Source organism: Typha latifolia, chromosome 2 (assembly GCF_019914945.1).
Source record: "Typha latifolia isolate L0001 chromosome 2, TyphaL0001v2, whole genome shotgun sequence".
NCBI classification, from domain to species: Eukaryota; Viridiplantae; Streptophyta; class Magnoliopsida; order Poales; family Typhaceae; genus Typha; species Typha latifolia.
In genome coordinates this window covers 7,228,128-7,238,922 of record NC_133087.1, presented here as the reverse complement: position 1 = coordinate 7,238,922, position 10,795 = coordinate 7,228,128, and positions in this window count along the sequence as shown.

Here is a 10,795-nt window from a genome sequence, read left to right as displayed (position 1 = left end):
GGCCCAGTTGCAGGTGAACCCATCCGACGACCGAACCACTATGGAGATCACCTTGGAGATCTAGATCCGTGGGCGAGGCAATACGAACTAGAACCGCGGCGAGTTAATCAAAATCAAAGGAGGGATCATCAACCATTCATGGTGCATCTTCCTCCGGTTAGACAAGGACTTGGATATGATTCGGATCGAGACAATGACATCTGTGGGGTGAATTGTGCGTTTCGAATTCCCCAAGTTCAAAGGTGGCAATCGAATAGATTGGTTGTATAGGGCGGAGCAATTCTTCGCATACTAGGGTACGGAGGAAGAAAATAAGGTGACACTTGCGAGCTTCCACCTTGAAGATGCAGCGCTTCATTGGTTTCGAGCAGTCAATGCCAATGAGGCTATCAAAACTTGGGCTGACTTTTGCGCTGATATCACGCGGCGATTTGGAGCGTCGGGGTATGAAGACTTTGATACTCTCCTCTCAAAAATGGTGCAAAAGACCACGGTTGGGGCATACCAAGAAGAATTTGAGAGGATAAGTAGTTGATGCCAACCCCCATGAATGGATCAGCAACTTCGCAGCTTCATCTCTGGGCTGCGGGGAGACATACAAGCCGACGTGAGGGCTTTAAGGCCTAGAACCTTAAAGGAGGCCTTCGAAGATGCGGTGCTCTTGGAAGACAAACACCGAGCCATGAAGTTACATCTAAAGCAGAATTGGATGAGCCAAGAAAGTCGTAATCAAGCTCAACCAACCATAACGGAAGGAAATGTTACAAAAGTACCAAGAATCGTTGCTGCAATAATGCCTCCTCGAGCACCCCTAAAACCATCCCAAGTTGTGAAGCACGCACCTAGAGGCCCGAGACGAGCACTCACACCTGATCAAGTGGAGGAATGAAGAGTCAAAGGCCTATGCTTTCGTTGTGATGAGAAGTTTATACCCAAACATCGCTACGCTAAACAGATGGGATCGGTGATGCTAATAGATGGATTGGAGGATGTGGAGGGTGAGTTTGCAGCCGAAGATGAAGGTGTGGCTGGACATCAAGGAGAAGTAGCTGAGGAGCACCCCGTGGAGGACATAATAGTTGAAACCTCCCTCCACGCATATTCAAGGACAGCCATGCCAAAGACTTTGCGGGTGAACAATGTAGTCAAGAAAACCACAGTGAGAATCTTGATCGACACTGGGTCCACCCACAACTTCATTGACAAGATGCTTCTTAGGAAGATTGGGCTCGAGTCGGAACTCACGAAAGGGATCGATGTGACAATTGGAGATGGCACCACATTGTGGGCAGATTTTATTTGTGGAGGTGTGGAATTAAAAGTGCAAGGCCAAACTTTCACATTGGATCTTTACCCGTTGGCCTTGCGGGGTGCCAACATTGTTTTGGAGACCCAATGACTTCAAAGCTTAGGGCCCGTAATATTTGATTTTTCAAACCTCACACTTATATTTCGGAGGAATGGTCGAAGAGTGCTGCTAGATGGAAACCAACCATGGCAAGGGCCGACGTTGCAACCACTTTTGGGACTTCCATGTGTAGGGGATCGAGCTCTACTATTGCAAATGGATGTTGCTGAACCGGAACATCCACCATCAAGGGAAATAGTCGCTGACATGCAAGAGCTACTGCAGGAATTTAGGGATCTCTTCGAGGAACCCTGAGGACTGTTGCCGACCTGTCGGCATGACCATCACATCCAAATCATTTTAGGGGCTGAACTAGCAAATGTTCGACCCTATCGGTACCTACATGTCCAGAATGAAGAGATTAGCAAATTGGTGGTGGAGATGCTAGAGCAAGGGATTCTTCAATCAAGTAGAAGTGCCTACTCATCGCTGGTGCTGCTCGTTCGGAAGAAAGATAGGAGTTCGCAATTTTACGTCGACTACCGAGCCTTGAATGCGATCACCGTCAAAGACCAGTATCCAATACCAGTGATCGAGGAGTTGCTGGATAAACTTATAGGATCGACTTACTTCAACAAACTTGACTTAAGAGTGAGATATCATCAAATCCGTGTTGACCCGAAAGATGTGCACAAAACGGTATTCCGAACTCATGATGACCACTATGAGTTCCGAGTCATGCCATTTGGACTCACCAATGCACTGGCCACCTTTCAAGGGCTGATGAATGACCTTTTTCGCCCGCTCTTGCGTCGATACGTGCTCGTCTTCTTTAATGATATTCTAGTGTATAGCAGAAATTGGAGCGAGCACTTGTGGCATGTGCATAAGGTGTTGAATATCTTGCAACAAAACCAGGTATAAGTCAAGATGAGAAAGTGTCTTTGAGGAGAGCCACGAGTGGAGTATTTGGGACATATAATCTCAGCGAGAGGAGTGGAAGCCGATCCAAGCAAGATCAAGAATATGGTGGACTAGCCGATTGATAAGCTCTGATACCACTTTGATAAGCTCTGATACCAAATTGATAATATCTGGAATCAAAGATAGGCTATGCAACTATTCCTTCAAGATCTGAATGTATTACTAGAATCAATTCGTGCAATCGTGTAAAAATATTTATCTGATATTCTCTAGGAGTTAGAAAATTACAAAACCTAATTGGATTAGATCCGTAACTTCCTGATCTACAACTTTCATATTTATGCCATTTGCAGATTTGAACTGTAGCAGGGACGAAAATACAGAATAACATGGGTGATGGTGGTGGTGACGGGTGGAGTGGATGTTAGGGTTATGGATGGATATGGAGATGAAGGTGGATTGTGGATGTGATTTAGGGATATAGATAAAGGGAACGAAGTGGTCGAGATCCTAAAGAAGAGGGAAGCTCGACAATCGAGGAAGATTAGAAGTTAGGAGAAACCTTTCCAACAGTAGAGGTGGAAGGATGGTGAAAAAGGAGGATGGAGAAGTCTAGAGAGAAGATAGGAGGCAAGAAATCAATAATCCAATAGCATAATCAATTTGGCTGCCATCCACATATATATAGAGGATAACCAACAAGTCCTAAAATAATATGAAACCCTAATTCTAGAGGATTCTCGTCGATCGCGTTCGAATGCACCCGATCGCATTCAAACTCACCAAAAGACATTCTCTATATGTGCGAACGCAATGCAGGCGTTTGAACGCGGGCGTTCGAACTCGCCCGACCACGTTCGAACGCACAAGCCACTCAACTAGAATATCCATCTCCAATCTGGTACCATGTTGTCGTTGGTGTCTAGCAAGTACTCGAACTGGCTCTACGATCTCTATCTCCTCTAATGGCTCCGGTAGAACCGATCCAACGATCTCATGATCTCCAATCCACTCCCACAGCAATGAAACATGGAAGACAGGATGCACTTTCGACCCCTCTGGCTGTTTCAAATGATATGCAACTGGACCAATACACTCCAACACCCGAAATGGACCAAAGTAGCGATGTGCTAACTTTTAGTTTCACATCGGACGTAAGGTCACTTGTCAATATGGTTGCACCCTCACAAACACCCAACTGTCAATATCAAACTCCTGCTCCATATGGCTATGATCATAAACTTGCTTCATGCAGTTTTGAGCAAGTTTAAGATGAGCACGCAACCTCCTCAATGTGGCGTCTCTATCCATTAAGACTACGTCCATCTCCGTACGATCTACATATGCTACTGGATCATAAGCGCGTAACGTCGGAGTTGTGCGTCCATACACCACCTCAAATGGAGTCATGCCAATGCTGCTATGGTAGGCGGTGTTATAAGACCACTCTGCCCACAGTAAGAACTCTAATCATTGTCTCGGCATCTCTCCCACAAAGCACTTAAATACTGCTCAATGCCTCGATTGAGCACTTCGATTTGGCCGTCCGTCTGCTAATGGTAGGCCGAACTAAAGTTCAATCGAGTCTCCTACAACCTGAAAAACTCAATCCAAAAGTCACCCATAAATACACGATCACGATCCGAGACAATCGTGCATGGTATGCCATGTAACCGAGCAACATCTCTAACAAAACTTTCAGCCACTAACTTGGCTGAAAACGGATGTGACAATGCCGAAAAGTGCGCATACTTGCTCAATCTGTCAACCATCATAAAGATAACAGAATAACCACGTACCAGCAGAAGACCCTCTATGAAATTCATAGAAATGTCTTCCCAAACACGGTCCGGTATAGGTAAAGACTGAAGTAATCCGGCTGATTTCAATGTGGTTGCCTTAGCCCTTTGACAAACTTCGCAAGCACGAACAAAACTCCTCACATCCCGCCTCAATCCTAGCCATGTGCAACTCTGAAATATCCTCTAATAAGTTCGCAAGAACCCTCATGACCAGCCTCTGAAGTGTGGTGGAAGTGCTCCAACAATTTCTACCTTAATCCATTATTTGTGAGCACTCGAATGCATCCGTAGTCCAGTAGCAAACCGCCTTGATTTTCAAACTATGAATGGCGCTCTGGATCATCCATCACCTCCTACAGTAATCTCAAAATATCTGGGTTAGATGTACATGCATACCTCAGCTCGTCAAGGAAGGAAAAGGTAGGAGATGAATAGGTTGCAAGCTCGGCGGTATCGGGTTGGCACGATAGTGCATCCGCCGCTATATTTTATGTTCCCTTCTTATATTGAATTTTATAATCATATCCCAGTAATTTTGTGACCCATCACTGATGTGCCGGAGTGTGTATGCGCTGCCCCATAAAGTATGGAAGGCTCCTTTGATCAGTTTGGATAATAAATCATTTACCGATCAAGTAAGGCCTCCACTTTGTCACCGCATATAGAATTGCCAACATCTCTCTCATAAGTCAATAATTGCTGAGATTTTTGTGATAAAGTCTTACTAAAAAAGGCTATGGGACGTCCTCCTTGCATAAGTACAACTCCTATGTCAACACCCGACGCATCACATTCCACAATAAACTCTTTGGTGAAGTCCGGTAGCGCTAGAATGGGTGCCGTCGTCATTGCTGTTTTTAGTTTTTCAAAGGCTAAGGTAGCTTCATCCGTCCATCTAAAAGAGTCCTTCAACAAAAAAAATGAGAGGAGCATCAATCTCGCCATATCCAGCAATGAAGCGTCGATAATATCCGGTCAGCCCCAAAAATTCTCTCAATTTGATGGCAGTAGTAGGAATAGGCTAAGCGGTCATACATGCAACCTTTCGAGGATCCGCCGTTGTGGTACTCCCCATAGGCACTTGGACGTCTTGATCTTTAATTAATTTTGCTTCAACAAATTCAGCACATCCTCCAAAGGCCGCCAATGCTCCAATTCAGTCCTACTATACACCAAAATATCGTCAAAAAAACCAAGACATACCTTCGGAAGAGGCCAAAATATATCATTCATGAGGCCTTGAAAGGTAGCTGGAGCATTGGTGAGACCAAAAGACATCACCCGAAACTCGTAATGCCCGTCCGGAGTTTGAAATATTGTTTTGTGTTTATCCGCCGGGTGATATCTAATTTGATGATACCCGGCCCTCAAGTCAAGCTTACTAAATATAGTCGCCCCTGCAAGCTCGTCCAGCAACTCCTCAAGATAGTAATAGCATTTAGTGCCCGATAGTCGACACAAAAATGTCATGTCTCATCCTTCTTTTTGCTCCAATAGCACGGGGGATGAATATGAGCTATGACTTGGTTGAATGAGATATTACTCCAACATCTCGGCTACTATCTTTGAGATAACTTCATTTTGCACATGTGGATACCGATATAGCCTCACGTTCCCCAGTGTAACCACGGGTATAATCTCTATGCGATGGTCTGACGCTCTCCTCGGTGGCAACTCTTATGGCTCCTCAAACAGTCCAGAAAAATTATCTAATAAATTAGACAATTCAATGGTAGTCTGAACTCGTTTGAGGTTCATCTCCTACTGGACCTAACTGAAGAAGATATGCCAAATCATACGCACAAGGCAGCCCCATCATAGGCTGCATCGCAGGAATCGGCGAAAGCCGAACACCATTAAGCCACACATCTTTGTTTCCTTGTTTATATTTTATCAACATTCTCCAGAAATCAAATATGATGGGTCCCAAACTCTGTAACACTGAGCACCAAGGATAATGTCCGCTCCTTGCAGTGCCAACAAATACAAGTCCACAATGATATCGTGCCCTTGCACCCCACCCCGTATATGACCTAGCGACACAAGCTCTCCGCCCTAAGCTTCGTGCCGCCTCCAATAGCAACGTCAAATCCCGTGGTTGGCTCGGCATCCAAATCCAATCTCCTCTCGTCTAGAAATTTGTGTGTACTCTCCGAATTGATGAGGATGTGCACACAATGCTTTCTAATAAGTCCGTCTACTCGTAACGTCCTCAGCGCAGAAGTACCCGAATATGTATGCATCGATATTTCAGCTTGGATATCTTCCTCCACGCCCCCCCCCCCCCCCAATGGTCTCCTCATGGACCTCCTCTGGACACTCTCCATCATCAATAACCTCATCATCCTCCTCAAGACCGTTGATAAGCATCACACTCCCGATCGATTTAGAACACTAATGACCGAGGGTAAAATGCTCATCACATCGAAAGCAAAGGCCTTTCGCTCTTCGCTCCTCCACCTAGGCAGGTGTGAGAGTTCGAACGGGAGGTCTTGTGCCTCCTTTAACATCGGAAAAAGGTCCCAAAGGTGGTCGTGGTGTAGTACTCACAGTGCTATTTTTGAAACCGCAGAATTTCCAATCGACGTTCTAAGTGCAAACCGCCCATCTCGGTTGCCCCAATTGATTTTCGTTGCCATCTTTAGAGCCTTATGTTTTTGCTCTATCCTCACAACCTTCTCAAAGGCCTCCTCAAGAGTAGTAGGACATAGAGCACGAACATCCGCTTGTATCTCATCCTGCAGCCATAAAATAAATATACTCATCAATGTCCGTTCAGGCTAAAGTGGCTCACAACGACTACTAACTCTCTCAAACTCAGCTTGGTACTCCAATACGGTCGTCCCCATCTGATAAATCCACCACCACGAAGAATAGATCTATACCAATGCAATGCCGTTTCTTGGAGGTGAAAGCTTGCCATCTGGACTTTTGCATCTTCCGTTGTACCTTGACAATTAAAATATTGTTCAACTTGAAACACCCAATCCGTTAGATCACCGCCTTGGAATTTTGAAAAGTCCAAACATACGGTTCTCCCCCGAATAGCATTGTCGGGTTCGCGAAAGATCCTTGGTTTAAGTGTAAACCTTTATGCAGGTTGATCACCTCCTCTAAATCCTCAAGCATGTCCACCACAATCTCCATAGGGATCAACCTCATCCTCATAGTGTCAATCCTCCTCATCGACGAAGCGCATTGGTGTCGCACGCCTCTCGGGTTCCACCACCTCTAGTCTTGGGTTTTGCAATGGTAAGAAGGGATCATTGACACTCACATGACGCACCTGGACCTGTGGGTATCAGTTCGATGAGGTCCCACTGCTGGTCTTTCTTGAAACTTCGATCGCCGTCAAGGAGATAACGAATCAAATCGGTCCATGTCATATTCTTTGAAATCATTATGATCCTTTTGAATTGAGTCAACTTGAATTGGTCGCTCCAAAGGAATTGACCTCACGGTTAGGGTCATCGTGGATTGAGTCTTCCCTTATCGATGTGCTCTCCATAGGTCTCCTTGTTAATGTCATATTCCTTGTTTCAACCATTAATGGAGGTCTGAGGTTCGCCTGCTCTGATACCAATTGATAAGCTTTGATACCACTTGATAAGCTTTGATACCAAATTGATAATATCTGAAACCAAAGATAGACTATGCAACTATTCCTTCAAGATTTGAATATATTACAGGAATCAGTCCATGCAACCATGTGAAAATATTCGTCAGATATTTTTCGGTAGTCAAAAAATTACAAAACCAATTGGATTAGATCCGTAAATTTTTTATCTACAACTTTTGTATTTATGCTATTCGCAGATTTAAACTATAGCAGAGACGAAAATACGGAATAATATGGGTGATAGTGGTGCTGACGGATGGAGTGGATGTTAGGGTTATGGATGGATATGGAGATGAAGGTGGATTATGAATGTGATTTAGGGATATAGACGAAGGGAACGAAGTGGTCAAGATCCCAAAGAATAGGGGGGCTCGATAGTCGAGGAAGATTAGAAGTTAGGAGAAACCTTGTAAACGGTAGAGGATGGTGAAGAGGGAGGAGAGAGAAGTCTAGAGAGAAGATAAGAGGCAAGAAATCAATAATTTAATAGCATAATGAATTTGGCTGCCATCCACATATATATAGAGGCTAGCCAACAAGTCCTAAAATAATATGAAACCCTAATTCTAGAGGATTCCCGTCGATCGCGTTCGAACGTGCCCGATCGCGTTCGAACGTGCCCGATCGCGTTCGAACGTACCAAAAGACGTTCTCTGTATGTGCAAATGCGATGCAGGCATTCGAACATAGGCGTTCGAACTCGCCCGACTGCGTTCGAATGCACAATATGCATTCTCTATATTTGCGAACCTGATACAAGCATTTACAAGGGCATTTGAACGCGACCCCTCCTACGTTCGAAAGCGACCTACAAGAATTTTATTTTAATGAAAATAAACACCTAATGTAATAAGAAAAGATCCTATCTAATTGTATTACCGATTCCCACTAATCAGCGAGCATTGAAGGGATTCCTTGGGTTGACGGGATACTATAGGCAATTCGTTGCCAACTACGGCAAGATTGCTGCCCCGCTAACCTCCTTACTCAGAAAAGGAGGATTTCAATGGACGGGCAAGACGATGGAGGCCTTTGAAGCATTGAAGACAGGCATGTCTACCGCACCGATTCTAGCACTACCAAATTTCAATAAGCCCTTTGTGGTGGAATGCGACGCTTCGGGTGAGGGCATTGGAGTTGTTTTGATGCAAGAGGGCAGACCCATGGCATATATGAGCAAGGCATTGTCAAACCGGTCGTAACAGCTATCCACCTACGAGCACGAAATGCTAGCAATTCTACACGCCGTCACCAAATAGCGACCCTACTTGATTGGCTAATGATTTACTATTCGCACGGACCAGTGTAACTTACCCTACTTCATGGAGCAACGTGTGCACACCCCAACATAGCAACGATGGGTGACAAAACTCCTTGGTTATGACTAGGAACTAGTCTACTAAAAAGGGATCGAGAACCAAGCGGCCGATTCCTTTTCGCGACCGGACACAAGTGAGCTCACCTCCTTTTCAGCACCAACCCTTCCTCTATTTTTAGATATGTGGGGAACCAAAGCAGAGGATCAAATTATGGAGGAGCTTGAGTCAGAGTTCAAAGATCGCTTCCCTAATTTCAAATCTTGAGGACAAGGTTGTGGAAGCGTGGTGGATTGATACGATTCGGACTTCACCAATGCCGTCTGAAGCATGGATACACTTTAGGGATGTCTTTATTTCTTTACTTTAGTGTTTAATTATTAAAAAAAAATAAGTTTTATGTATGTCGTGTTCGAACGTGGGTGAAGTGCGTTCGAACGCGTTTGTGAACGCCTACATCAGGTTTGCACATCTAAAGAGTGCAAAAATGCGTTCGAACGCGCCTACGAATGCCTACATCACATTCACACATATAAAAAAAGCAAAATGTGCGTTCGAACGCGATCAGGCGCGTTCAAACGCGGTCGGGCACGTTCAAATGCGGTCGGCGAAAATATACTGTTTTAGGGTTAATAATTGTCATTTTTGAATTATTTGGTTAGCCTCTAAAGGTATGGATGGCAACCATGGAATCATTATTGATGAATTGAGTTTTTGCCCTGCCTCTTTCGTCTTCTTTCTTCCTATTCTCTCGTTCCCCAGCGACACCCGGGTAGTTGGATTGTAACATTCTACCCAAGATAGCGTATGAATATGAAAAAAAATCAAAATACAAATAAATATAGATCAAAATAACTGATCTAATCTCTCTCATATTTTTCAGGCTTCATATGAATATTTGCTCATTAATTTCCCAAATTGTGCAAATTATAAGTTTCCAAATTTTTTTACTGAGACTCAATTTAGACTTGGACCGTATCATATGGGATATTGAGAGTAAAACCATTTCATATGAGCTCATTATGGGCATTGATGAGGTTAACATATGAATGTTAGAAATATCACTTTGAATTAGATAGCTCATTCCTTTTCTACATTATTAATAAAGTGAGTTAATATTAATCCAATTTATTAAATGTAAATGGCATGGCTTTTCTAGAAAAATTAAAACGTTAGGGTAAAATAAAAGCAAACATATGCAAGGGTTTATTGTAAATTTGAGAAAAATAAAATAAACTTGGTATTAATATACCAATTAGATAATAGAAATAGTATGGTAAAAAAAAAGGAAAGAAAGAGGATGACTTGGAAGAATATAAGGAGGGGGAGAGGAAGAAGTGAAGAAATAATATTGATTTTAAGAGAGAACTTCCAATCCAATTAATTACTGTACAAATCTTATTGGAGAAATTATATTTTATCTAGTTGTAGTTAGGTCTAAATTTATTTTGGCCTCTGTAGTTTTATTTGTACTTTAATTTTTTGACGTTATATCCAAATTGAAACATTTATTTCTTGTGTCATATATGATCAAACTAGAAAGAATTTGAAGATCTTCCTTAGAGACAGTTGTAGAAAATTTAATAAACTTTCTAACATATTTAAGATAATACGGATCAAATTTTAGATATAAAAATAATATATATATATATATATATATATATGTGTGTGTGTGTGTGTGTTTGTTAAATATATAAATATTTTTATTATTTGAAATCTAATCAGTATTATTTTAAATGCATTAGAAAACTTATTCAATTTTTAACAACTTTTCCTCTAACGAGGA